This window comes from Lissotriton helveticus, chromosome 8, assembly GCF_964261635.1.
Source record: "Lissotriton helveticus chromosome 8, aLisHel1.1, whole genome shotgun sequence".
In the NCBI taxonomy this organism is placed as follows: Eukaryota; Metazoa; Chordata; class Amphibia; order Caudata; family Salamandridae; genus Lissotriton; species Lissotriton helveticus.
The window spans coordinates 819386128-819411777 of record NC_136069.1 but is presented as its reverse complement, the minus strand read 5'-3'; the positions used below and the strand labels follow the sequence as shown (position 1 = coordinate 819411777).

Below are 25650 nucleotides of genomic sequence, written 5' to 3'. Positions count from 1 at the left end.
TCAGGGAAATTCTAAATGGTTTCTCTGTCCACTCTGTGGCAGTAGAATGCTGATTATGATGCCATGTTTTGTGGAATCACCAAGGTACAACTACAGAGGAATATATGAGTCTGAAGGACATGGAACTCTTAGCTAACACATTACAATATGTGATGCTTGCCAACCAAGCACTACATTCTGGTGCGCTGATGATCAGAACATTCTGCTCCTAAAGGAAAGAAAATACCGCTTGATTGAAAATAAAGTCTCTGTTTATATTAACGCTCTCTCTCTCCCTATATCTATCTATCTATCTATCTATCTATCTATCTATCTATCTATCTATCTATCTATCTATCTATCTATCTATCTATCTATCTATCTATCTATCTATCTATCTATCTATCTATCTATCTATCTATCTATCTATCTATCTATCTATCTATCTATCTATCTATCTATCTATCTATATCTCTATCTATCTATCTATCTATCTATCTATCTATCTATCTTTATATATGGATACATGCATACACCTACTCATAGATATGCCATGCATTTCTTTGGATTTGTTTCAACCTCTTGCCATTTATTTGAGAATCCCTACTTTTCAAGTGACTGCAAATGAAGTCATCTCTGGCACGTTTTGGCTGATGCAAGGTAACCAAAACACAAGACAACTTTTAATAAAAATCATTGGTTTCTTTGTTAACGTGCACTGTCAAACATGGGACTTTCACACGTCAGGTAAATATGATAACCAATACACAACAGAAGCAGATGCAGATTGCTTATCAATGTCGTGATAGAACAGTTGTGATTTGAGTAGTAGAAGCGCCCCTGAATTGATACTTATTATATACAGCCTGTAAGATAGTCAAAAATGCATGCTAGGAGAGGAGATGCAAATATAAATGTATTAGAAAAATACATAAAGAGGAGTGATATGCTTTTATTCATGCAAGGCTAGAAAAAATCCCCATACTGTCGAAAGCATTCATACACCACCAAATGGAAATAAACAATTCTGACATTAAACGAAAAGGTGACGATGCATTTGTATCATCACCTTGAGAAGGATCATCTAGGAATTGAGCCCAAGCCTCAGCACTTAAAACCAGAAACACTCCACTAAAATAGGAGGCCTGTTGGTGCCAACAATTCTCAAAGTTAATGCTTGTTCTGGTTGAGCATTGAACCGAATGCAGGGCTCTTTTGAAAGTGAGGTCTGTGAATCAACAGATACATCCACATGCCAATTATGTTATTGTTTTTAAGAGAATTCACTTTCTTGGAACGAGACTGCATGAACCCATCTTCAGGGCCTGGACAATTTCATGCAAAACGGCAACTCTCAACATTGCAGCCAAGACAATATAACTAGTGTTTCTGCCCGGTTTCGAACCGGGGACCTTTCGCGTGTGAGGCGAACGTGATAACCACTACATTACAGAAACAGATACATACAGGTGATTCTTCTGTGATGAAACTGCTCAAAACAGACTATTCCAAGGGCATCTGGTTTTAGATTTCTTTCATGCAACCTGCCCGACAGCCCTATCTGAACGCTTGTATATGCCTTGCAAGTTCAGCATTTTTGCAAAATGCTTAAAGAGAAATGTTTCCTATTTGCTCAGGCAGGGCAAGGTTAAAAGCATGAGACTCTAGCAAATAATCATCCCCTACTGCAAAGAGAAAATTGATATTGGCTTTGAAATGCATACTTCAAAAGAGCACCAATGAAAGGGCTCGTCCGGGTTTTGAACCCGGGACCTCTCGCACCCAAAGCGAGAATCATACCCCTAGACCAACGAGCCGTTGAAAGACCCTCACCTCTGAAAAGGTAATACCAGCTCTAAGCCCGCAATGAAGATCATGCTGGGGTCTTTTTCATGCTTGGTCTGTGAATTCACAGGAAATTCAGTGTCAACTTACCCTTTCTCAAACGATAGCACTATCATTTGTAAGTGTCCCCTTTTATTTTTTCTCAGCATTGGACAAGTCTTACAGGAAGTCAGCAGTTATTTATATATTTCTGCATTGGCTAGAGCCTAAAGAGAAAGAATAAAAAGCTGTTCATAACAACATAAGAAACACATTTTGCCTTTTCTCTCAAATACTTATTCCCTTTGTGCAAATCGGAATGCCAAGGTGAATAGCTGGGCCACAGGTTCTGGCTAATTATCTATCTCTTGAATGCAAGAAGCAATAAAAACTGCCTAATGCAGGACTAAAGCATTCCTTGCATAGCCTCTAACATCATAACATAACTGAGCTGCTGGTAACAAGCTAAGCAATGCCTTCCCAAAATGAGAAGTACATGTGCTTATGTGCTTATCCGCTCAATCAGCGCTCGATCAGGCGAGATCAGGCGAGATATAGGAAAGGTGGAAAGGGTCCAAATGGCTGTCCCTTCCTTTTTAGGGTGGGTCCTGCTGACTATCATAGGATTCCTCTTAAGAGTGGCCAGGGTCAGAGGAAAAACTTTCAATGCTTCTTAGTGTTCTCTCCAGAAGCAGGCATTTTCTGTGCCTTTAATTTCAGGCTTTTCCCAGCAGTCTCTGTTCTGCCTATGTAAATTAACAAAAGCAGTGCTTATTCCTCACTTGCTCTATTGTCCTTCCTGTCCACAAAGCTCTGCCTAAGTATGCTTTTTTTCTTTTTCAGGGAAATTCTAAATGGTTTCTCTGTCCACTCTGTGGCAGTAGAATGCTGATTATGATGCCATGTTTTGTGGAATCACCAAGGTACAACTACAGAGGAATATATGAGTCTGAAGGACATGGAACTCTTAGCTAACACATCACAATATGTGATGCTTGCCAACCAAGCACTACATTCTGGTGCGCTGATGATCAGAACATTCTGCTCCTAAAGGAAAGAAAATACCGCTTGATTGAAAATAAAGTCTCTGTTTATATTAACGCTCTCTCTCTCCCTATATCTATCTATCTATCTATCTATCTATCTATCTATCTATCTATCTATCTATCTATCTATCTATCTATCTATCTATCTATCTATCTATCTATCTATCTATCTATCTATCTATCTATCTATCTATCTATCTATCTATATCTCTATCTATCTATCTATCTATCTATCTATCTATCTATCTATCTATCTATCTATCTATCTTTATATATGGATACATGCATACACCTACTCATAGATATGCCATGCATTTCTTTGGATTTGTTTCAACCTCTTGCCATTTATTTGAGAATCCCTACTTTTCAAGTGACTGCAAATGAAGTCATCTCTGGCACGTTTTGGCTGATGCAAGGTAACCAAAACACAAGACAACTTTTAATAAAAATCATTGGTTTCTTTGTTAACGTGCACTGTCAAACATGGGACTTTCACACGTCAGGTAAATATGATAACCAATACACAACAGAAGCAGATGCAGATTGCTTATCAATGTCGTGATAGAACAGTTGTGATTTGAGTAGTAGAAGCGCCCCTGAATTGATACTTATTATATACAGCCTGTAAGATAGTCAAAAATGCATGCTAGGAGAGGAGATGCAAATATAAATGTATTAGAAAAATACATAAAGAGGAGTGATATGCTTTTATTCATGCAAGGCTAGAAAAAATCCCCATACTGTCGAAAGCATTCATACACCACCAAATGGAAATAAACAATTCTGACATTAAACGAAAAGGTGATGATGCATTTGTATCATCACCTTGAGAAGGATCATCTAGGAATTGAGCCCAAGCCTCAGCACTTAAAACCAGAAACACTCCACTAAAATAGGAGGCCTGTTGGTGCCAACAATTCTCAAAGTTAATGCTTGTTCTGGTTGAGCATTGAACCGAATGCAGGGCTCTTTTGAAAGTGAGGTTTGTGAATCAACAGATACATCCACATGCCAATTATGTTATTGTTTTTAAGAGAATTCACTTTCTTGGAACGAGACTGCATGAACCCATCTTCAGGGCCTGGACAATTTCATGCAAAACGGCAACTCTCAACATTGCAGCCAAGACAATATAACTAGTGTTTCTGCCCGGTTTCGAACCGGGGACCTTTCACGTATGAGGCGAACGTGATAACCACTACACTACAGAAACTGATACCTACAGGTGATTCTTCTGTGATGAAACTGCTCAAAACAGACTATTCCAAGGGCATCTGGTTTTAGATTTCTTTCATGCAACCTGCCCGACAGCCCTATCTGAACGCTTGTATATGCCTTGCAAGTTCAGCATTTTTGCAAAATGCTTAAAGAGAAATGTTTCCTATTTGCTCAGGCAGGGCAAGGTTAAAAGCATGAGACTCTAGCAAATAATCATCCACTACTGCAAAGAGAAAATTGATATTGGCTTTGAAATGCATACTTCAAAAGAGCACCAATGAAAGGGCTCGTCCGGGATTTGAACCCGGGACCTCTCGCACCCAAAGCGAGAATCATAGCCCTAGACCAACGAGCCGTTGAAAGACCCTCACCTCTGAAAAGGTAATACCAGCTCTAAGCCCGCAATGAAGATCATGCTGGGGTCTTTTTCATGCTTGGTCTGTGAATTCACAGGAAATTCAGTGTCAACTTACCCTTTCTCAAACGATAGCACTATCATTTGTAAGTGTCCCCTTTTATTTTTTCTCAGCATTGGACAAGTCTTACAGGAAGTCAGCAGTTATTTATATATTTCTGCATTGGCTAGAGCCTAAAGAGAAAGAATAAAAAGCTGTTCATAACAACATAAGAAACACATTTTGCCTTTTCTCTCAAATACTTATTCCCTTTGTGCAAATCGGAATGCCAAGGTGAATAGCTGGGCCACAGATTCTGGCTAATTATCTATCTCTTGAATGCAAGAAGCAATAAAAACTGCCTAATGCAGGACTAAAGCATTCCTTGCATAGCCTCTAACATCATAACATAACTGAGCTGCTGGTAACAAGCTAAGCAATGCCTTCCCAAAATGAGAAGTACATGTGCTTATGTGCTTATCCGCTCAATCAGCGCTCGATCAGGCTCGATCAGGCGAGATATAGGAAAGGTGGAAAGGGTCCAAATGGCTGTCCCTTCCTTTTTAGGGTGGGTCCTGCTGACTATCATAGGATTCCTCTTAAGAGTGGCCAGGGTCAGAGGAAAAACTTTCAATGCTTCTTAGTGTTCTCTCCAGAAGCAGGCATTTTCTGTGCCTTTAAATTCAGGCTTTTCCCAGCAGTCTCTGTTCTGCATATGTAAATTAACAAAAGCAGTGCTTATTCCTCACTTGCTCTAATGTCCTTCCTGTCCACAAAGCTCTGCCTAAGTATGCTTTTTTTCTTTTTCAGGGAAATTCTAAATGGTTTCTCTGTCCACTCTGTGGCAGTAGAATGCTGATTATGATGCCATGTTTTGTGGAATCACCAAGGTACAACTACAGAGGAATATATGAGTCTGAAGGACATGGAACTCTTAGCTAACACATTACAATATGTGATGCTTGCCAACCAAGCACTACATTCTGGTGCGCTGATGATCAGAACATTCTGCTCCTAAAGGAAAGAAAATACCGCTTGATTGAAAATAAAGTCTCTGTTTATATTAACGCTCTCTCTCTCCCTATATCTATCTATCTATCTATCTATCTATCTATCTATCTATCTATCTATCTATCTATCTATCTATCTATCTATCTATCTATCTATCTATCTATCTATCTATCTATCTATCTATCTATCTATCTATCTATCTATCTATCTATCTATCTATCTATCTATCTATCTATCTATCTATCTATCTATCTATCTATCTATCTATATCTCTATCTATCTATCTATCTATCTATCTATCTATCTTTATATATGGATACATGCATACACCTACTCATAGATATGCCATGCATTTCTTTGGATTTGTTTCAACCTCTTGCCATTTATTTGAGAATCCCTACTTTTCAAGTGACTGCAAATGAAGTCATCTCTGGCACGTTTTGGCTGATGCAAGGTAACCAAAACACAAGACAACTTTTAATAAAAATCATTGGTTTCTTTGTTAACGTGCACTGTCAAACATGGGACTTTCACACGTCAGGTAAATATGATAACCAATACACAACAGAAGCAGATGCAGATTGCTTATCAATGTCGTGATAGAACAGTTGTGATTTGAGTAGTAGAAGCGCCCCTGAATTGATACTTATTATATACAGCCTGTAAGATAGTCAAAAATGCATGCTAGGAGAGGAGATGCAAATATAAATGTATTAGAAAAATACATAAAGAGGAGTGATATGCTTTTATTCATGCAAGGCTAGAAAAAATCCCCATACTGTCGAAAGCATTCATACACCACCAAATGGAAATAAACAATTCTGACATTAAACGAAAAAGTGACGATGCATTTGTATCATCACCTTGAGAAGGATCATCTAGGAATTGAGCCCAAGCCTCAGCACTTAAAACCAGAAACACTCCACTAAAATAGGAGGCCTGTTGGTGCCAACAATTCTCAAAGTTAATGCTTGTTCTGGTTGAGCATTGAACCGAATGCAGGGCTCTTTTGAAAGTGAGGTCTGTGAATCAACAGATACATCCACATGCCAATTATGTTATTGTTTTTAAGAGAATTCACTTTCTTGGAACGAGACTGCATGAACCCATCTTCAGGGCCTGGACAATTTCATGCAAAACGGCAACTCTCAACATTGCAGCCAAGACAATATAACTAGTGTTTCTGCCCGGTTTCGAACCGGGGACCTTTCGCGTGTGAGGCGAACGTGATAACCACTACATTACAGAAACAGATACATACAGGTGATTCTTCTGTGATGAAACTGCTCAAAACAGACTATTCCAAGGGCATCTGGTTTTAGATTTCTTTCATGCAACCTGCCCGACAGCCCTATCTGAACGCTTGTATATGCCTTGCAAGTTCAGCATTTTTGCAAAATGCTTAAAGAGAAATGTTTCCTATTTGCTCAGGCAGGGCAAGGTTAAAAGCATGAGACTCTAGCAAATAATCATCCCCTACTGCAAAGAGAAAATTGATATTGGCTTTGAAATGCATACTTCAAAAGAGCACCAATGAAAGGGCTCGTCCGGGTTTTGAACCCGGGACCTCTCGCACCCAAAGCGAGAATCATACCCCTAGACCAACGAGCCGTTGAAAGACCCTCACCTCTGAAAAGGTAATACCAGCTCTAAGCCCGCAATGAAGATCATGCTGGGGTCTTTTTCATGCTTGGTCTGTGAATTCACAGGAAATTCAGTGTCAACTTACCCTTTCTCAAACGATAGCACTATCATTTGTAAGTGTCCCCTTTTATTTTTTCTCAGCATTGGACAAGTCTTACAGGAAGTCAGCAGTTATTTATATATTTCTGCATTGGCTAGAGCCTAAAGAGAAAGAATAAAAAGCTGTTCATAACAACATAAGAAACACATTTTGCCTTTTCTCTCAAATACTTATTCCCTGTGTGCAAATCGGAATGCCAAGGTGAATAGCTGGGCCACAGATTCTGGCTAATTATCTATCTCTTGAATGCAAGAAGCAATAAAAACTGCCTAATGCAGGACTAAAGCATTCCTTGCATAGCCTCTAACATCATAACATAACTGAGCTGCTGGTAACAAGCTAAGCAATACCTTCCCAAAATGAGAAGTACATGTGCTTATGTGCTTATCCGCTCATTCAGCGCTCAATTAGGCTCGATCAGGCGAGATATAGAAAAGGTGGAAAGGGTCCAAATGGCTGTCCCTTCCTTTTTAGGGTGGGTCCTGCTGACTATCATAGGATTCCTCTTAAGAGTGGCCAGGGTCAGAGGAAAAACTTTCAATGCTTCTTAGTGTTCTCTCCAGAAGCAGGCATTTTCTGTGCCTGTAATTTCAGGTTTTTCCCAGCAGTCTCTGTTCTGCCTATGTAAATTAACAAAAGCAGTGCTTATTCCTGACTTGTTCTAATGTCCTTCCTGTCCACAAAGCTCTGCCTAAGTATGCTTTTTTTCTTTTTCAGGGAAATTCTAAATGGTTTCTCTGTCCACTCTGTGGCAGTAGAATGCTGATTATGATGCCATGTTTTGTTGAATCACCAAGGTACAACTACAGAGGAATATATGAGTCTGAAGGACATGGAACTCTTAGCTAACACATCACAATATGTGATGCTTGCCAACCAAGCACTACATTCTGGTGCGCTGATGATCAGAACATTCTGCTCCTAAAGGAAAGAAAAGACCGCTTGATTGAAAATAAAGTCTCTGTTTATATTAACGCTCTCTCTCTCCCTATATCTATCTATCTATCTATCTATCTATCTATCTATCTATCTATCTATCTATCTATCTATCTATCTATCTATCTATCTATCTATCTATCTATCTATCTATCTATCTATCTATCTATCTATCTATCTATCTATCTATCTATCTATCTATCTATCTATCTATCTATCTATCTATCTATCTGTCTGTCTGTCTGTCTGTCTGTCTGTCTGTCTGTCTGTCTGTCTGTCTGTCCGTCTATCCATTCATCCATCCATCCATCCATCCATCCATCCATCCATCCATCCATCCATCCATCCATCCATCCATCCATCCATCCATCCATCCATCCATCTATTTATCTATCTATCTATCTATCTATATATCTATCTATCTATCTATCTATCTATCTATCTATCTATCTATCTATCTATCTATCTATCTATCTATCTTTATATATGGATACATGCATACACCTACACATAGATATGCCATGCATTTCTTTGGATTTGTTTCAACCTCTTGCCATTTATTTGAGAATCCCTACTTTTCAAGTGACTGCAAATGAAGTAATCTCTGGCACGGTTTGGCTGATGCAAGGTAACCAAAACACAAGACAACTTTTAATAAAAATCATTGGTTTCTTTGTTAACGTGCACTGTCCAACATGGGACTTTCACACGTCAGGTAAATATGATAACCAATACACAACAGAAGCAGATGCAGATTGCTTATCAATGTCGTGATAGAACAGTTGTGATTTGAGTAGAAGAAGCGCCCCTGAATTGATACTTATTATATACAGCCTGTAAGATAGTCAAAAATGCATGCTAGGAGAGGAGATGCAAATATAAATGTATTAGAAAAATACATAAAGAGGAGTGATATGCTTTTATTCATGCAAGGCTAGAAAAAATCCCCATACTGTCGAAAGCATTCATACACCACCAAATGGAAATAAACAATTCTGACATTAAACGAAAAGGTGATGATGCATTTGTATCATCACCTTGAGAAGGATCATCTAGGAATTGAGCCCAAGCCTCAGCACTTAAAAACCAGAAACACTCCACTAAAATAAGAGACCTGTTGGTGCCAACAATTCTCAAAGTTAATGCTTGTTCTGGTTGAGCATTGAACCGAATGCAGGGCTCTTTTGAAAGTGAGGTCTGTGAATCAACAGATACATCCACATGCCAATTATGTTATTGTTTTTAAGAGAATTCACTTTCTTGGAACGAGACTGCATGAACCCATCTTCAGGGCCTGGACAATTTCATGCAAAACGGCAACTCTAAACATTGCAGCCAAGACAATATAACTAGTGTTTCTGCCCGGTTTCGAACCGGGGACCTTTCGCGTGTGAGGCGAGTGTGATAACCACTACACTACAGAAACAGATACCTACTGGTGATTCTTCTGTGATGAAACTGCTCAAAACAGGCTATTCCAAGGGCATCTGGTTTTAGATTTCTTTCATGCAACCTGCCCGACAGCCCTATCTGAACGCTTGTATATGCCTTGCAAGTTCAGCATTTTTGCAAAATGCTTAAAGAGAAATGTTTCCTATTTGCTCAGGCAGGGCAAGGTTAAAAGCATGAGACTCTAGCAAATATGCATACACTACTGCAAAGAGAAAATTAATATTGGCTTTGAAATGCATACTTAAAAAGAGCACCAATGAAAGGGCTCGTCCGGGATTTGAACCCGGGACCTCTCGCACCCAAAGCGAGAATCATACCCCTAGACCAACGAGCCGTTGAAAGACCCTCACCTCTGAAAAGGTAATACGAGCTCTAAGCCCGCAATGAAGATCATGCTGGGGTCTTTTTCATGCTTGGTCTGTGAATTCACAGGAAATTCAGTGTCAACTTACCCTTTCTCAAACGATAGCACTATCATTTGTAAGTGTCCCCTTTTATTTTGTCTCAGCATTGGACACGTCTTACAGGAAGTCAGCAGTTATTTATATATTTCTGCATTGGCTAGAGCCTAAAGAGAAAGAATAAAAAGCTGTTCATAACAACATAAGAAACACATTTTGCCTTTTCTCTCCAATACTGATTCCCTTTGTGCAAATCGGAATGCCAAGGTGAATAGCTGGGCCACAGATTCTGGCTAATTATCTATCTCTTGAATGCAAGAAGCAATAAAAACTGCCTAATGCAGGACTAAAGCATTCCTTGCATAGCCTCTAACATCATAACATAACTGAGCTGCTGGTAACAAGCTAAGCAATGCATTCCCAAAATGAGAAGTACATGTGCTTATGTGCTTATCCGCTCAATCAGCGCTCGATCAGGCTCGATCAGGCGAGATATAGGAAAGGTGGAAAGGGTCCAAATGGCTGTCCCTTCCTTTTTAGGGTGGGTCCTGCTGACTATCATAGGATTCCTCTTAAGAGTGGCCAGGGTCAGAGGAAAAACTTTCAATGCTTCTTAGTGTTCTCTCCAGAAGCAGGCATTTTCTGTGCCTGTAATTTCAGGTTTTTCCCAGCAGTCTCTGTTCTGCCTATGTAAATTAACAAAAGCAGTGCTTATTCCTCACTTGTTCTAATGTCCTTCCTGTCCACAAAGCTCTGCCTAAGTATGCTTTTTTTCTTTTTCAGGGAAATTCTAAATGGTTTCTCTGTCCACTCTGTGGCAGTAGAATGCTGATTATGATGCCATGTTTTGTTGAATCACCAAGGTACAACTACAGAGGAATATATGAGTCTGAAGGACATGGAACTCTTAGCTAACACATCACAATATGTGATGCTTGCCAACCAAGCACTACATTCTGGTGCGCTGATGATCAGAACATTCTGCTCCTAAAGGAAAGAAAAGACCGCTTGATTGAAAATAAAGTCTCTGTTTATATTAACGCTCTCTCTCTCCCTATATCTATCTATCTATCTATCTATCTATCTATCTATCTATCTATCTATCTATCTATCTATCTATCTATCTATCTATCTATCTATCTATCTATCTATCTATCTATCTATCTATCTATCTATCTATCTATCTATCTATCTATCTATCTATCTATCTATCTGTCTGTCTGTCTGTCTGTCTGTCTGTCTGTCTGTCTGTCTGTCTGTCTGTCTGTCTGTCCGTCTATCCATTCATCCATCCATCCATCCATCCATCCATCCATCCATCCATCCATCCATCCATCCATCCATCCATCCATCCATCCATCCATCCATCCATCCATCCATCCATCCATCTATTTATCTATCTATCTATCTATCTATCTATCTATCTATCTATCTATCTATCTATCTATCTATCTATCTATCTATCTATCTATCTATCTATCTATCTATCTTTATATATGGATACATGCATACACCTACACATAGATATGCCATGCATTTCTTTGGATTTGTTTCAACCTCTTGCCATTTATTTGAGAATCCCTACTTTTCAAGTGACTGCAAATGAAGTAATCTCTGGCACGGTTTGGCTGATGCAAGGTAACCAAAACACAAGACAACTTTTAATAAAAATCATTGGTTTCTTTGTTAACGTGCACTGTCCAACATGGGACTTTCACACGTCAGGTAAATATGATAACCAATACACAACAGAAGCAGATGCAGATTGCTTATCAATGTCGTGATAGAACAGTTGTGATTTGAGTAGAAGAAGCGCCCCTGAATTGATACTTATTATATACAGCCTGTAAGATAGTCAAAAATGCATGCTAGGAGAGGAGATGCAAATATAAATGTATTAGAAAAATACATAAAGAGGAGTGATATGCTTTTATTCATGCAAGGCTAGAAAAAATCCCCATACTGTCGAAAGCATTCATACACCACCAAATGGAAATAAACAATTCTGACATTAAACGAAAAGGTGATGATGCATTTGTATCATCACCTTGAGAAGGATCATCTAGGAATTGAGCCCAAGCCTCAGCACTTAAAAACCAGAAACACTCCACTAAAATAAGAGACCTGTTGGTGCCAACAATTCTCAAAGTTAATGCTTGTTCTGGTTGAGCATTGAACCGAATGCAGGGCTCTTTTGAAAGTGAGGTCTGTGAATCAACAGATACATCCACATGCCAATTATGTTATTGTTTTTAAGAGAATTCACTTTCTTGGAACGAGACTGCATGAACCCATCTTCAGGGCCTGGACAATTTCATGCAAAACGGCAACTCTAAACATTGCAGCCAAGACAATATAACTAGTGTTTCTGCCCGTTTTCGAACCGGGGACCTTTCGCGTGTGAGGCGAGTGTGATAACCACTACACTACAGAAACAGATACCTACTGGTGATTCTTCTGTGATGAAACTGCTCAAAACAGGCTATTCCAAGGGCATCTGGTTTTAGATTTCTTTCATGCAACCTGCCCGACAGCCCTATCTGAACGCTTGTATATGCCTTGCAAGTTCAGCATTTTTGCAAAATGCTTAAAGAGAAATGTTTCCTATTTGCTCAGGCAGGGCAAGGTTGAAAGCATGAGACTCTAGCAAATATGCATACACTACTGCAAAGAGAAAATTAATATTGGCTTTGAAATGCATACTTAAAAAGAGCACCAATGAAAGGGCTCGTCCGGGATTTGAACACGGGACCTCTCGCACCCAAAGCGAGAATCATACCCCTAGACCAACGAGCCGTTGAAAGACCCTCACCTCTGAAAAGGTAATACCAGCTCTAAGCCCGCAATGAAGATCATGCTGGGGTCTTTTTCATGCTTGGTCTGTGAATTCACAGGAAATTCAGTGTCAACTTACCCTTTCTCAAACGATAGCACTATCATTTGTAAGTGTCCCCTTTTATTTTGTCTCAGCATTGGACACGTCTTACAGGAAGTCAGCAGTTATTTATATATTTCTGCATTGGCTAGAGCCTAAAGAGAAAGAATAAAAAGCTGTTCATAACAACATAAGAAACACATTTTGCCTTTTCTCTCCAATACTGATTCCCTTTGTGCAAATCGGAATGCCAAGGTGAATAGCTGGGCCACAGATTCTGGCTAATTATCTATCTCTTGAATGCAAGAAGCAATAAAAACTGCCTAATGCAGGACTAAAGCATTCCTTGCATAGCCTCTAACATCATAACATAACTGAGCTGCTGGTAACAAGCTAAGCAATGCATTCCCAAAATGAGAAGTACATGTGCTTATGTGCTTATCCGCTCAATCAGCGCTCGATCAGGCTCGATCAGGCGAGATATAGGAAAGGTGGAAAGGGTCCAAATGGCTGTCCCTTCCTTTTTAGGGTGGGTCCTGCTGACTATCATAGGATTCCTCTTAAGAGTGGCCAGGGTCAGAGGAAAAACTTTCAATGCTTCTTAGTGTTCTCTCCAGAAGCAGGCATTTTCTGTGCCTTTAATTTCAGGCTTTTCCCAGCAGTCTCTGTTCTGCCTATGTAAATTAACAAAAGCAGTGCTTATTCCTCACTTGCTCTAATGTCCTTCCTGTCCACAAAGCTCTGCCTAAGTATGCTTTTTTTCTTTTTCAGGGAAATTCTAAATGGTTTCTCTGTCCACTCTGTGGCAGTAGAATGCTGATTATGATGCCATGTTTTGTGGAATCACCAAGGTACAACTACAGAGGAATATATGAGTCTGAAGGACATGGAACTCTTAGCTAACACATCACAATATGTGATGCTTGCCAACCAAGCACTACATTCTGGTGCGCTGATGATCAGAACATTCTGCTCCTACAGGAAAGAAAATACCGCTTGATTGAAAATAAAGTCTCTGTTTATATTAACGCTCTCTCTCTCCCTATATCTATCTATCTATCTATCTATCTATCTATCTATCTATCTATCTATCTATCTATCTATCTATCTAATCTATCTATCTATCTATCTATCTATCTATCTATCTATCTATCTATCTATCTATCTATCTATCTATCTATCTATCTATCTATCTATCTATCTATCTATCTATCTATCTATCTATCTATCTATCTATCTATCTTTATATATGGATACATGCATACACCTACACATAGATATGCCATGCATTTCTTTGGATTTGTTTCAACCTCTTGCCATTTATTTGAGAATCCCTACTTTTCAAGTGACTGCAAATGAAGTAATCTCTGGCACGGTTTGGCTGATGCAAGGTAACCAAAACACAAGACAACTTTTAATAAAAATCATTGGTTTCTTTGTTAACGTGCACTGTCCAACATGGGACTTTCACACGTCAGGTAAATATGATAACCAATACACAACAGAAGCAGATGCAGATTGCTTATCAATGTCGTGATAGAACAGTTGTGATTTGAGTAGAAGAAGCGCCCCTGAATTGATACTTAATATATACAGCCTGTAAGATAGTCAAAAATGCATGCTAGGAGAGGAGATGCAAATATAAATGTATTAGAAAAATACATAAAGAGGAGTGATATGCTTTTATTCATGCAAGGCTAGAAAAAATCCCCATACTGTCGAAAGCATTCATACACCACCAAATGGAAATAAACAATTCTGACATTAAACGAAAAGGTGACGATGGATTTGTATCATCACCTTGAGAAGGATCATCTAGGAATTGAGCCCAAGCCTCAGCACTTAAAAACCAGAAACACTCCACTAAAATAAAAGGCCTGTTGGTGCCAACAATTCTCAAAGTTAATGCTTGTTCTGGTTGAGCATTGAACCGAATGCAGGGCTCTTTTGAAAGTGAGGTCTGTGAATCAACAGATACATCCACATGCCAATTATGTTATTGTTTTTAAGAGAATTCACTTTCTTGGAACGAGACTGCATGAACCCATCTTCAGGGCCTGGACAATTTCATGCAAAACGGCAACTCTCAACATTGCAGCCAAGACAATATAACTAGTGTTTCTGCCCGGTTTCGAACCGGGGACCTTTCGCGTGTGAGGCGAACGTGATAACCACTACACTACAGAAACAGATACCTACAGGTGATTCTTCTGTGATGAAACTGCTCAAAACAGGTTATTCCAAGGGCATCTGGTTTTAGATTTCTTTCATGCAACCTGCCCGACAGCCCTATCTGAACGCTTGTATATGCCTTGCAAGTTCAGCATTTTTGCAAAATGCTTAAAGAGAAATGTTTCCTATTTGCTCAGGCAGGGCAAGGTTAAAAGCATGAGACTCTAGCAAATAATCATCCACTACTGCAAAGAGAAAATTAATATTGGCTTTGAAATGCATACTTCAAAAGAGCACCAATGAAAGGGCTCGTCCGGGATTTGAACCCGGGACCTCTCGCACCCTAAGCGAGAATCATACCCCTAGACCAACGAGCCGTTGAAAGACCCTCACCTCTGAAAAGGTAATACCAACTCTAAGCCCGCAATGAAGATCATGCTGGGGTCTTTTTCATGCTTGGTCTGTGAATTCACAGGAAATTCAGTGTCAACTTACCCTTTCTCAAACGATAGCACTATCATTTGTAAGTGTCCCCTTTTATTTTGTCTCAGCATTGGACACGTCTTACAGGAAGTCAGCAGTTATTTATATATTTCTGCATTGGCTAGAGCCTAAAGAGAAAGAATAAAAAGCTGTTCATAACAACATAAGAAACACATTTTGCCTTTTCTCTCCAATACTGATTCCCTTTGTGCAAATTGGAATGCCAAGGTGAATAGCTGGGCCACAGATTCTGGCTAGTTATCTATCTCTTGAATGCAAGAAGCAATAAAAACTGCCTAATGCAGGACTAAAGCATTCCTTGCATAGCCTCTAACATCATAACATAACTGAGCTGCTGGTAACAAGCTAAGCAATGCATTCCCAAAATGAGAAGTACATGTGCTTATGTGCTTATCCGCTCAATCAGCGCTCGATCAGGCTCGATCAGGCGAGATATAGGAAAGGTGGAAAGGGTCCAAATGGCTGTCCCTTCCTTTTTAGGGTGGGTCCTGCTGACTATCATAGGATTCCTCTTAAGAGTGGCCAGGGTCAGAGGAAAAACTTTCAATGCTTCTTAGTGTTCTCTCCAGAAGCAGGCATTTTCTGTGCCTTTAATTTCAGGCTTTTCCCAGCAGTCTCTGTTCTGCCTATGTAAATTAACAAAAGCAGTGCTTATTCCTCACTTGCTCTAATGTCCTTCCTGTCCACAAAGCTCTGCCTAAGTATGCTTTTTTTCTTTTTCAGGGAAATTCTAAATGGTTTCTCTGTCCACTCTGTGGCAGTAGAATGCTGATTATGATGCCATGTTTTGTGGAATCACCAAGGTACAACTACAGAGGAATATATGAGTCTGAAGGACATGGAACTCTTAGCTAACACATCACAATATGTGATGCTTGCCAACCAAGCACTACATTCTGGTGCGCTGATGATCAGAACATTCTGCTCCTAAAGGAAAGAAAATACCGCTTGATTGAAAATAAAGTCTCTGTTTATATTAACGCTCTCTCTCTCCCTATATCTGTCTATCTATCTATCTATCTATCTATCTATCTATCTATCTATCTATCTATCTATCTATCTATCTATCTATCTATCGATCTATATCTCTATCTATCTATCTATCTATCTATCTTTATATATGGATACATGCATACACCTACTCATAGATATGCCATGCATTTCTTTGGATTTGTTTCAACCTCTTGCCATTTATTTGAGAATCCCTACTTTTCAAGTGACTGCAAATGAAGTCATCTCTGGCACGTTTTGGCTGATGCAAGGTAACCAAAACACAAGACAACTTTTAATAAAAATCATTGGTTTCTTTGTTAACGTGCACTGTCAAACATGGGACTTTCACACGTCAGGTAAATATGATAACCAATACACAACAGAAGCAGATGCAGATTGCTTATCAATGTCGTGATAGAAAAGTTGTGATTTGAGTAGTAGAAGCGCCCCTGAATTGATACTTATTATATACAGCCTGTAAGATAGTCAAAAATGCATGCTAGGAGAGGAGATGCAAATATAAATGTATTAGAAAAATACATAAAGAGGAGTGATATGTTTTTATTCATGCAAGGCTAGAAAAAATCCCCATACTGTCGAAAGCATTCATACACCACCAAATGGAAATAAACAATTCTGACATTAAACGAAAAGGTGACGATGCATTTGTATCATCACCTTGAGAAGGATCATCTAGGAATTGAGCCCAAGCCTCAGCACTTAAAACCAGAAACACTCCACTAAAATAGGAGGCCTGTTGGTGCCAACAATTCTCAAAGTTAATGCTTGTTCTGGTTGAGCATTGAACCGAATGCAGGGCTCTTTTGAAAGTGAGGTTTGTGAATCAACAGATACATCCACATGCCAATTATGTTATTGTTTTTAAGAGAATTCACTTTCTTGGAACGAGACTGCATGAACCCATCTTCAGGGCCTGGACAATTTCATGCAAAACGGCAACTCTCAACATTGCAGCCAAGACAATATAACTAGTGTTTCTGCCCGGTTTCGAACCGGGGACCTTTCGCGTGTGAGGCGAACGTGATAACCACTACACTACAGAAACAGATACCTACAGGTGATTCTTCTGTGATGAAACTGCTCAAAACAGACTATTCCAAGGGCATCTGGTTTTAGATTTCTTTCATGCAACCTGCCCGACAGCCCTATCTGAACGCTTGTATATGCCTTGCAAGTTCAGCATTTTTGCAAAATGCTTAAAGAGAAATGTTTCCTATTTGCTCAGGCAGGGCAAGGTTAAAAGCATGAGACTCTAGCAAATAATCATCCACTACTGCAAAGAGAAAATTGATATTGGCTTTGAAATGCATACTTCAAAAGAGCACCAATGAAAGGGCTCGTCCGGGATTTGAACCCGGGACCTCTCGCACCCAAAGCGAGAATCATACCCCTAGACCAACGAGCCGTTGAAAGACCCTCACCTCTGAAAAGGTAATACCAGCTCTAAGCCCGCAATGAAGATCATGCTGGGGTCTTTTTCATGCTTGGTCTGTGAATTCACAGGAAATTCAGTGTCAACTTACCCTTTCTCAAACGATAGCACTATCATTTGTAAGTGTCCCCTTTTATTTTTTCTCAGCATTGGACAAGTCTTACAGGAAGTCAGCAGTTATTTATATATTTCTGCATTGGCTAGAGCCTAAAGAGAAAGAATAAAAAGCTGTTCATAACAACATAAGAAACACATTTTGCCTTTTCTCTCAAATACTTATTCCCTTTGTGCAAATCGGAATGCCAAGGTGAATAGCTGGGCCACAGATTCTGGCTAATTATCTATCTCTTGAATGCAAGAAGCAATAAAAACTGCCTAATGCAGGACTAAAGCATTCCTTGCATAGCCTCTAACATCATAACATAACTGAGCTGCTGGTAACAAGCTAAGCAATGCCTTCCCAAAATGAGAAGTACATGTGCTTATGTGCTTATCCGCTCAATCAGCGCTCGATCAGGCGAGATCAGGCGAGATATAGGAAAGGTGGAAAGGGTCCAAATGGCTGTCCCTTCCTTTTTAGGGTGGGTCCTGCTGACTATCATAGGATTCCTCTTAAGAGTGGCCAGGGTCAGAGGAAAAACTTTCAATGCTTCTTAGTGTTCTCTCCAGAAGCAGGCATTTTCTGTGCCTTTAATTTCAGGCTTTTCCCAGCAGTCTCTGTTCTGCCTATGTAAATTAACAAAAGCAGTGCTTATTCCTCACTTGCTCTATTGTCCTTCCTGTCCACAAAGCTCTGCCTAAGTATGCTTTTTTTCTTTTTCAGGGAAATTCTAAATGGTTTCTCTGTCCACTCTGTGGCAGTAGAATGCTGATTATGATGCCATGTTTTGTGGAATCACCAAGGTACAACTACAGAGGAATATATGAGTCTGAAGGACATGGAACTCTTAGCTAACACATCACAATATGTGATGCTTGCCAACCAAGCACTACATTCTGGTGCGCTGATGATCAGAACATTCTGCTCCTAAAGGAAAGAAAATACCGCTTGATTGAAAATAAAGTCTCTGTTTATATTAACGCTCTCTCTCTCCCTATATCTATCTATCTATCTATCTATCTATCTATCTATCTATCTATCTATCTATCTATCTATCTATCTATCTATATCTCTATCTATCTATCTATCTATCTATCTATCTATCTATCTATCTATCTATCTATCTATCTATCTATCTATCTATCTATCTTTATATATGGATACATGCATACACCTACTCATAGATATGCCATGCATTTCTTTGGATTTGTTTCAACCTCTTGCCATTTATTTGAGAATCCCTACTTTTCAAGTGACTGCAAATGAAGTCATCTCTGGCACGTTTTGGCTGATGCAAGGTAACCAAAACACAAGACAACTTTTAATAAAAATCATTGGTTTCTTTGTTAACGTGCACTGTCAAACATGGGACTTTCACACGTCAGGTAAATATGATAACCAATACACAACAGAAGCAGATGCAGATTGCTTATCAATGTCGTGATAGAACAGTTGTGATTTGAGTAGTAGAAGCGCCCCTGAATTGATACTTATTATATACAGCCTGTAAGATAGTCAAAAATGCATGCTAGGAGAGGAGATGCAAATATAAATGTATTAGAAAAATACATAAAGAGGAGTGATATGCTTTTATTCATGCATGGCTAGAAAAAATCCCCATACTGTCGAAAGCATTCATACACCACCAAATGGAAATAAACAATTCTGACATTAAACGAAAAGGTGACGATGCATTTGTATCATCACCTTGAGAAGGATCATCTAGGAATTGAGCCCAAGCCTCAGCACTTAAAACCAGAAACACTCCACTAAAATAGGAGGCCTGTTGGTGCCAACAATTCTCAAAGTTAATGCTTGTTCTGGTTGAGCATTGAACCGAATGCAGGGCTCTTTTGAAAGTGAGGTCTGTGAATCAACAGATACATCCACATGCCAATTATGTTATTGTTTTTAAGAGAATTCACTTTCTTGGAACGAGACTGCATGAACCCATCTTCAGGGCCTGGACAATTTCATGCAAAACGGCAACTCTCAACATTGCAGCCAAGACAATATAACTAGTGTTTCTGCCCGGTTTCGAACCGGGGACCTTTCGCGTGTGAGGCGAACGTGATAACCACTACACTACAGAAACAGATACCTACAGGTGATTCTTCTGTGATGAAACTGCTCAAAACAGACTATTCCAAGGGCATCTGGTTTTAGATTTCTTTCATGCAACCTGCCCGACAGCCCTATCTGAACGCTTGTATATGCCTTGCAAGTTCAGCATTTTTGCAAAATGCTTAAAGAGAAATGTTTCCTATTTGCTCAGGCAGGGCAAGGTTAAAAGCATGAGACTCTAGCAAATAATCATCCACTACTGCAAAGAGAAAATTGATATTGGCTTTGAAATGCATACTTCAAAAGAGCACCAATGAAAGGGCTCGTCCGGGAATTGAACCCGGGACCTCTCGCACCCAAAGCGAGAATCATACCCCTAGACCAACGAGCCGTTGAAAGACCCTCACCTCTGAAAAGGTAATACCAGCTCTAAGCCCGCAATGAAGATCATGCTGGGGTCTTTTTCATGCTTGGTCTGTGAATTCACAGGAAATTCAGTGTCAACTTACCCTTTCTCAAACGATAGCACTATCATTTGTAAGTGTCCCCTTTTATTTTTTCTCAGCATTGGACAAGTCTTACAGGAAGTCAGCAGTTATTTATATATTTCTGCATTGGCTAGAGCCTAAAGAGAAAGAATAAAAAGCTGTTCATAACAACATAAGAAACACATTTTGCCTTTTCTCTCAAATACTTATTCCCTTTGTGCAAATCGGAATGCCAAGGTGAATAGCTGGGCCACAGGTTCTGGCTAATTATCTATCTCTTGAATGCAAGAAGCAATAAAAACTGCCTAATGCAGGACTAAAGCATTCCTTGCATAGCCTCTAACATCATAACATAACTGAGCTGCTGGTAACAAGCTAAGCAATGCCTTCCCAAAATGAGAAGTACATGTGCTTATGTGCTTATCCGCTCAATCAGCGCTCGATCAGGCTCGATCAGGCGAGATATAGGAAAGGTGGAAAGGGTCCAAATGGCTGTCCCTTCCTTTTTAGGGTGGGTCCTGCTGACTATCATAGGATTCCTCTTAAGAGTGGCCAGGGTCAGAGGAAAAACTTTCAATGTTTCTTAGTGTTCTCTCCAGAAGCAGGCATTTTCTGTGCCTTTAATTTCAGGCTTTTCCCAGCAGTCTCTGTTCTGCCTATGTAAATTAACAAAAGCAGTGCTTATTCCTCACTTGCTCTAATGTCCTTCCTGTCCACAAAGCTCTGCCTAAGTATGCTTTTTTTCTTTTTCAGGGAAATTCTAAATGGTTTCTCTGTCCACTCTGTGGCAGTAGAATGCTGATTATGATGCCATGTTTTGTGGAATCACCAAGGTACAACTACAGAGGAATATATGAGTCTGAAGGACATGGAACTCTTAGCTAACACATCACAATATGTGATGCTTGCCAACCAAGCACTACATTCTGGTGCGCTGATGATCAGAACATTCTGCTCCTAAAGGAAAGAAAATACCGCTTGATTGAAAATAAAGTCTCTGTTTATATTAACGCTCTCTCTCTCCCTATATCTATCTATCTATCTATCTATCTATCTATCTATCTATCTATCTATCTATCTATCTATCTATCTATCTATCTATCTATCTATCTATCTATCTATCTATCTATCTATCTATCTATATCTCTATCTATCTATCTATCTATCTATCTATCTTTATATATGGATACATGCATACACCTACTCATAGATATGCCATGCATTTCTTTGGATTTGTTTCAACCTCTTGCCATTTATTTGAGAATCCCTACTTTTCAAGTGACTGCAAATGAAGTCATCTCTGGCACGTTTTGGCTGATGCAAGGTAACCAAAACACAAGACAACTTTTAATAAAAATCATTGGTTTCTTTGTTAACGTGCACTGTCAAACATGGGACTTTCACACGTCAGGTAAATATGATAACCAATACACAACAGAAGCAGATGCAGATTGCTTATCAATGTCGTGATAGAACAGTTGTGATTTGAGTAGTAGAAGCGCCCCTGAATTGATACTTATTATATACAGCCTGTAAGATAGTCAAAAATGCATGCTAGGAGAGGAGATGCAAATATAAATGTATTAGAAAAATACATAAAGAGGAGTGATATGCTTTTATTCATGCAAGGCTAGAAAAAATCCCCATACTGTCGAAAGCATTCATACACCACCAAATGGAAATAAACAATTCTGACATTAAACGAAAAGGTGACGATGCATTTGTATCATCACCTTGAGAAGGATCATCTAGGAATTGAGCCCAAGCCTCAGCACTTAAAACCAGAAACACTCCACTAAAATAGGAGGCCTGTTGGTGCCAACAATTCTCAAAGTTAATGCTTGTTCTGGTTGAGCATTGAACCGAATGCAGGGCTCTTTTGAAAGTGAGGTTTGTGAATCAACAGATACATCCACATGCCAATTATGTTATTGTTTTTAAGAGAATTCACTTTCTTGGAACGAGACTGCATGAACCCATCTTCAGGGCCTGGACAATTTCATGCAAAACGGCAACTCTCAACATTGCAGCCAAGACAATATAACTAGTGTTTCTGCCCGGTTTCGAACCGGGGACCTTTCGCGTGTGAGGCGAACGTGATAACCACTACACTACAGAAACAGATACCTACAGGTGATTCTTCTGTGATGAAACTGCTCAAAACAGACTATTCCAAGGGCATCTGGTTTTAGATTTCTTTCATGCAACCTGCCCGACAGCCCTATCTGAACGCTTGTATATGCCTTGCAAGTTCAGCATTTTTGCAAAATGCTTAAAGAGAAATGTTTCCTATTTGCTCAGGCAGGGCAAGGTTAAAAGCATGAGACTCTAGCAAATAATCATCCACTACTGCAAAGAGAAAATTGATATTGGCTTTGAAATGCATACTTCAAAAGAGCACCAATGAAAGGGCTCGTCCGGGATTTGAACCCGGGACCTCTCGCACCCAAAGCGAGAATCATACCCCTAGACCAACGAGCCGTTGAAAGACCCTCACCTCTGAAAAGGTAATACCAGCTCTAAGCCCGCAATGAAGATCATGCTGGGGTCTTTTTCATGCTTGGTCTGTGAATTCACAGGAAATTCAGTGTCAACTTACCCTTTCTCAAACGATAGCACTATCATTTGTAAGTGTCCCCTTTTATTTTTTCTCAGCATTGGACAAGTCTTACAGGAAGTCAGCAGTTATTTATATATTTCTGCATTGGCTAGAGCCTAAAGAGAAAGAATAAAAAGCTGTTCATAACAACATAAGAAACACATTTTGCCTTTTCTCTCAAATACTTATTCCCTTTGTGCAAATCGGAATGCCAAGGTGAATAGCTGGGCCACAGATTCTGGCTAATTATCTATCTCTTGAATGCAAGAAGCAATAAAAACTGCCTAATGCAGGACTAAAGCATTCCTTGCATAGCCTCTAACATCATAACATAACTGAGCTGCTGGTAACAAGCTAAGCAATGCCTTCCCAAAATGAGAAGTACATGTGCTTATGTGCTTATCCGCTCAATCAGCGCTCGATCAGGCGAGATCAGGCGAGATATAGGAAAGGTGGAAAGGGTCCAAATGGCTGTCCCTTCCTTTTTAGGGTGGGTCCTGCTGACTATCATAGGATTCCTCTTAAGAGTGGCCAGGGTCAGAGGAAAAACTTTCAATGCTTCTTAGTGTTCTCTCCAGAAGCAGGCATTTTCTGTGCCTTTAATTTCAGGCTTTTCCCAGCAGTCTCTGTTCTGCCTATGTAAATTAACAAAAGCAGTGCTTATTCCTCACTTGCTCTATTGTCCTTCCTGTCCACAAAGCTCTGCCTAAGTATGCTTTTTTTCTTTTTCAGGGAAATTCTAAATGGTTTCTCTGTCCACTCTGTGGCAGTAGAATGCTGATTATGATGCCATGTTTTGTGGAATCACCAAGGTACAACTACAGAGGAATATATGAGTCTGAAGGACATGGAACTCTTAGCTAACACATCACAATATGTGATGCTTGCCAACCAAGCACTACATTCTGGTGCGCTGATGATCAGAACATTCTGCTCCTAAAGGAAAGAAAATACCGCTTGATTGAAAATAAAGTCTCTGTTTATATTAACGCTCTCTCTCTCCCTATATCTATCTATCTATCTATCTATCTATCTATCTATCTATCTATCTATCTATCTATCTATCTATCTATCTATCTATCTATCTATCTATCTATCTATATCTCTATCTATCTATCTATCTATCTATCTATCTATCTATCTATCTATCTATCTATCTTTATATATGGATACATGCATACACCTACTCATAGATATGCCATGCATTTCTTTGGATTTGTTTCAACCTCTTGCCATTTATTTGAGAATCCCTACTTTTCAAGTGACTGCAAATGAAGTCATCTCTGGCACGTTTTGGCTGATGCAAGGTAACCAAAACACAAGACAACTTTTAATAAAAATCATTGGTTTCTTTGTTAACGTGCACTGTCAAACATGGGACTTTCACACGTCAGGTAAATATGATAACCAATACACAACAGAAGCAGATGCAGATTGCTTATCAATGTCGTGATAGAACAGTTGTGATTTGAGTAGTAGAAGCGCCCCTGAATTGATACTTATTATATACAGCCTGTAAGATAGTCAAAAATGCATGCTAGGAGAGGAGATGCAAATATAAATGTATTAGAAAAATACATAAAGAGGAGTGATATGCTTTTATTCATGCAAGGCTAGAAAAAATCCCCATACTGTCGAAAGCATTCATACACCACCAAATGGAAATAAACAATTCTGACATTAAACGAAAAGGTGACGATGCATTTGTATCATCACCTTGAGAAGGATCATCTAGGAATTGAGCCCAAGCCTCAGCACTTAAAACCAGAAACACTCCACTAAAATAGGAGGCCTGTTGGTGCCAACAATTCTCAAAGTTAATGCTTGTTCTGGTTGAGCATTGAACCGAATGCAGGGCTCTTTTGAAAGTGAGGTTTGTGAATCAACAGATACATCCACATGCCAATTATGTTATTGTTTTTAAGAGAATTCACTTTCTTGGAACGAGACTGCATGAACCCATCTTCAGGGCCTGGACAATTTCATGCAAAACGGCAACTCTCAACATTGCAGCCAAGACAATATAACTAGTGTTTCTGCCCGGTTTCGAACCGGGGACCTTTAATTTCAGGCTTTTCCCAGCAGTCTCTGTTCTGCCTATGTAAATTAACAAAAGCAGTGCTTATTCCTCACTTGCTCTAATGTCCTTCCTGTCCACAAAGCTCTGCCTAAGTATGTGTTAGACCTGGCACCTTGGCGTGAGTTTCCCTTCCACTTTTTGCTGTTGTGCCTCAGATGTTTTTGCTGGTGTCCGCTACTCAGGGCACTGCGCCACGGCCAACCCGTGCCGCAGTGCAAGTGCTCCCTACTGTAAAGTGTACATGTGATTGATATACCTGATTGGTTCATTGGATTTACTGTCAGTCCCCAGTAAAGTGCACCAGGAGTGCCAGGGC

General features: G+C 39.6%; 18 non-coding genes across 18 annotated transcripts; all 18 read right to left on the bottom strand.

Moving 5' to 3' along the window:
* Positions 1–1363: 1363 nt before the first annotated feature.
* TRNAV-CAC (transfer RNA valine (anticodon CAC)) lies at positions 1364–1436 on the bottom strand. Its single transcript has one exon. It is a non-coding gene; the product is annotated as a tRNA-Val (tRNA).
* A 288-nt stretch (positions 1437–1724) lies between these two features.
* TRNAP-UGG (transfer RNA proline (anticodon UGG)) lies at positions 1725–1796 on the bottom strand. Its single transcript has one exon. It is a non-coding gene; the product is annotated as a tRNA-Pro (tRNA).
* A 2193-nt stretch (positions 1797–3989) lies between these two features.
* Positions 3990–4062, bottom strand: TRNAM-CAU (transfer RNA methionine (anticodon CAU)). The gene has a single exon. It is a non-coding gene; the product is annotated as a tRNA-Met (tRNA).
* A 288-nt stretch (positions 4063–4350) lies between these two features.
* On the bottom strand, positions 4351–4422 carry TRNAP-UGG (transfer RNA proline (anticodon UGG)). Its single transcript has one exon. It is a non-coding gene; the product is annotated as a tRNA-Pro (tRNA).
* A 2229-nt stretch (positions 4423–6651) lies between these two features.
* Positions 6652–6724, bottom strand: TRNAV-CAC (transfer RNA valine (anticodon CAC)). The gene has a single exon. It is a non-coding gene; the product is annotated as a tRNA-Val (tRNA).
* Positions 6725–7012: 288 nt separating this feature from the next.
* TRNAP-UGG (transfer RNA proline (anticodon UGG)) lies at positions 7013–7084 on the bottom strand. Its single transcript has one exon. It is a non-coding gene; the product is annotated as a tRNA-Pro (tRNA).
* A 2422-nt stretch (positions 7085–9506) lies between these two features.
* TRNAV-CAC (transfer RNA valine (anticodon CAC)) lies at positions 9507–9579 on the bottom strand. Its single transcript has one exon. It is a non-coding gene; the product is annotated as a tRNA-Val (tRNA).
* Positions 9580–9867: 288 nt separating this feature from the next.
* TRNAP-UGG (transfer RNA proline (anticodon UGG)) lies at positions 9868–9939 on the bottom strand. Its single transcript has one exon. It is a non-coding gene; the product is annotated as a tRNA-Pro (tRNA).
* Positions 9940–12369: 2430 nt separating this feature from the next.
* On the bottom strand, positions 12370–12442 carry TRNAV-CAC (transfer RNA valine (anticodon CAC)). The gene has a single exon. It is a non-coding gene; the product is annotated as a tRNA-Val (tRNA).
* A 288-nt stretch (positions 12443–12730) lies between these two features.
* TRNAP-UGG (transfer RNA proline (anticodon UGG)) lies at positions 12731–12802 on the bottom strand. Its single transcript has one exon. It is a non-coding gene; the product is annotated as a tRNA-Pro (tRNA).
* Positions 12803–14997: 2195 nt separating this feature from the next.
* On the bottom strand, positions 14998–15070 carry TRNAV-CAC (transfer RNA valine (anticodon CAC)). Its single transcript has one exon. It is a non-coding gene; the product is annotated as a tRNA-Val (tRNA).
* Positions 15071–15358: 288 nt separating this feature from the next.
* On the bottom strand, positions 15359–15430 carry TRNAP-AGG (transfer RNA proline (anticodon AGG)). Its single transcript has one exon. It is a non-coding gene; the product is annotated as a tRNA-Pro (tRNA).
* Positions 15431–17543: 2113 nt separating this feature from the next.
* TRNAV-CAC (transfer RNA valine (anticodon CAC)) lies at positions 17544–17616 on the bottom strand. The gene has a single exon. It is a non-coding gene; the product is annotated as a tRNA-Val (tRNA).
* Positions 17617–17904: 288 nt separating this feature from the next.
* On the bottom strand, positions 17905–17976 carry TRNAP-UGG (transfer RNA proline (anticodon UGG)). Its single transcript has one exon. It is a non-coding gene; the product is annotated as a tRNA-Pro (tRNA).
* Positions 17977–20125: 2149 nt separating this feature from the next.
* TRNAV-CAC (transfer RNA valine (anticodon CAC)) lies at positions 20126–20198 on the bottom strand. The gene has a single exon. It is a non-coding gene; the product is annotated as a tRNA-Val (tRNA).
* A 288-nt stretch (positions 20199–20486) lies between these two features.
* Positions 20487–20558, bottom strand: TRNAP-UGG (transfer RNA proline (anticodon UGG)). The gene has a single exon. It is a non-coding gene; the product is annotated as a tRNA-Pro (tRNA).
* Positions 20559–22703: 2145 nt separating this feature from the next.
* Positions 22704–22776, bottom strand: TRNAV-CAC (transfer RNA valine (anticodon CAC)). The gene has a single exon. It is a non-coding gene; the product is annotated as a tRNA-Val (tRNA).
* A 288-nt stretch (positions 22777–23064) lies between these two features.
* On the bottom strand, positions 23065–23136 carry TRNAP-UGG (transfer RNA proline (anticodon UGG)). The gene has a single exon. It is a non-coding gene; the product is annotated as a tRNA-Pro (tRNA).
* Between the last annotated feature and the right edge of the window lie 2514 nt (positions 23137–25650).